Source organism: Microtus oregoni, unplaced genomic scaffold (assembly GCF_018167655.1).
Source record: "Microtus oregoni isolate MIOR12 unplaced genomic scaffold, Mior012 000033F_ref0000390, whole genome shotgun sequence".
NCBI classification, from domain to species: Eukaryota; Metazoa; Chordata; class Mammalia; order Rodentia; family Cricetidae; genus Microtus; species Microtus oregoni.
The window spans coordinates 28,019,721-28,022,650 of NW_024543092.1; the positions used below are offsets into that span (position 1 = coordinate 28,019,721).

Genomic DNA, 2,930 nt, shown 5'->3' on the forward strand with positions numbered 1-2,930 from the left:
CAGGCATCTCTGTATGCATGCAGACTCTCATTTCTTCAAAACATTCAGGATAAGGTAGAGGAAGTATTTGTTCTCATACCCAACCAACAAAACAAATTTTTCATAAGTTTCCAATCAGTAAGCCATTTTTTTTTTACAAAAGGAGCAAATTCTACACTTTGGAACATCAATGAAGACCAAAGCACTTGAACAACATTTGTATTTCTCAGCCCTAAAGTCCAAAAGCTTTGATCCAGTACAATAAGCTTTTGAGTCAATGGTAAATCTCATTGAGACCTAGTGATCTATGCTGGAATTTTAAAGGGTGGATATTGGGGTAACTGAAATCTTCAGGGAATTAATGACAAAGAAGGCTGGGACTAATAGCCTGCAGTAGAAACAAAAATATCAAGGTCTGAGCACTGATTTCAATATGCCATTTTTTTTTTTGGCAGGTTAAACATTTGTCAACCACTTTCTTCCTACTACAACCACAAACATGATACATAACAATAGTGTGAGTGACTTCATTTTGTTTGGGTTGACACAGGATCCAGAAACACAGAAGGCAGTATTTGGAGTCTTCTTGATTCTTTACCTTATGACACTAATGGGGAACTTTCTCATTGTGGTGACCATTAAGATAAGTCAGACTCTTGGGAGTCCCATGTACTTTTTTCTTTTCTATTTGTCCTTTGCTGATGCTTGCTTTTCTACAACTACAGCCCCTAGATTGATCGTGGATTCCCTCTCTAAGAAAAAAAAACCATTACCTACAATGAATGTATGACTCAGGTCTTTGCAGCTCACTTCTTTGGGTGCATGGAGATCTTTGTGCTCATCCTCATGGCCTTTGATCGCTATGTAGCAATCTGTAAGCCTCTAAGATATACAACTTTAATGAGCCAACGTATTTGTGGTGTATTAGTGATTCTTGCCTGGGTAGGTTCTTGTATCCACTCTTCAGCACAGCTTTTCTTGGCCTTAAGATTACCATTCTGTGGCCCAAATGTTATTGATCACTATTTCTGTGATTTGCAGCCCTTGTTGAAACTTGCCTGCATGGATACCTATGTGATAAATTTGCTAGTTGTGTCTAATAGTGGTGCCATATGCTTGGTAAGTTTCATACTATTGCTTATATCCTATATTATCATTTTATACTCTCTGAGAAATCACAGTGCAGAAGGAAGACGAAAGGCCCTTTCTACTTGCACTTCTCATTTCATTGTGGTGGTCATATTTTTTGGTCCCTGTATATTTATATACACTCGTCCCCCAACCACTTTTCCAGTTGACAAGATGGTGGCTGTGTTTTATACAATTGGGACACCTTTGCTCAACCCTCTTATCTATACTCTGAGGAATGTAAAAGTAAAAAATGCAATGAAAAAATTATGGTGTTATAAAGTATGACTTCAGTTGATAAACAATATATGATGATTCTAGAGTATAGCTCCTTAAGAGTTTTGTTTAGATACATGGACTAGAAAGACCAAGTATTTCAGAGATTATTTAAACAAGGTACCTGTCTCGTATAAATAATACTCTCAGACCAGTGAGATGGTTTAATAAGTAAATGATTTTTTTCTGCCAAGCCTGCATACTTGAGTACAATCCCTAGAACCAACATGATTAGGGAAAGAATAAATTCCCATAAATTGTCTTCTGACCTCTTCACGTGTGTCATGTTGTGTACAAATACAGATATAAGTAAATAAATCCGTAAATCAATAAATATATGCAATAAAAGTTCTTAAAATAATAATATAATTCAATCCTCACATACAGTTAGAAAAATTAATAAATAATTAGTCATGTACATATAAATAGGTAAAAAATTAATTGATAAACATTTTGTGCTTTTGAAAATATGTATATAAATCTTTTAAAAGAGTTTATTCTAGTTTATTTTAAATATTTATAAAAATAATCTATAAGAAACCTTGCAGAGCAAATTTCTCATTTTGACAAACAAAGAATCAATCATAATTTTAAAAATGATAATCTGTGTACCTTATTACTTAGCTGGTGGATATGCAGTGATACATATTGAACTATCAGAAAAATTTGAAAATACATGTGAAACCTAGACCCTTTTTGAAAAGCTAGCCAAATTTTGTCAATGGTGATGGAAGGGGAAACCTTTCACTTGGATATGAATTGGAATGATTTTCATATTTTTGGAGAGGTAGGGTCAGAGAAAGAGAAAGTTAGGCAGCCTGAATATGCAGATCAAGGAAGACCATTGTATAATAAGGTGAAAAAGATAGGAGCATAGAAACACTGATTATGGCTGGAGAGAACAAACATCATACTCCTTATTGCTTGTTTTAGCTATGTGAATATATTTTAAGATAGATTAACTTCTTAGCACCTCATGAGTACAAGAAATGATGGAGGGAGGAGGATTCTCTGTCTTTAAATAGTACATTTAAATTTAGAATTCATATTTCCAAGAATGAAAGTCAAAGCTATAGTTTATCCCCTTTGGACTTTTAGCTATATGAATATACTTTTAAATGGTATATTTTCAAATTTAATGATATCTAATCAATAATATTATAATTCATACTCTGGAATCTTCATAAAACATATCCATGATTTTTCCATATCAAAGGTTATAGATTACATTGGTATATAGAAGTACCACTTCAAGTGATAATAGTCTGCTGTAATAAAATTCATAGCTAGGTGGGTTAGATTGCATGCAGAAGGCCATGGGTTCCATACTGTGAACAAAAAGAAACCAGCAAATAAACAAAAATGATAAAGGATGATGATAAAGTCACTGTACTATCTCCATAAAAGCATTTCTCATTTTAACAAGGGGTTATAGCACCACCAGTTTTTCCAATAATTTTATTATGAACAACTGATAGCACAGTAGGCATTGATATCTTTAAAGGATATTTCTAAAAATTTCTAGTTTCCCATCCACTAATGTCAAA

At 33.4% G+C, this 2,930-nt stretch overlaps 1 pseudogene; it reads left to right on the forward strand.

Annotated features, from left to right (window-relative positions):
* Positions 1-478: 478 nt before the first annotated feature.
* LOC121466505 lies at positions 479-1,395 on the forward strand (annotated as a pseudogene).
* Positions 1,396-2,930: the final 1,535 nt, after the last annotated feature.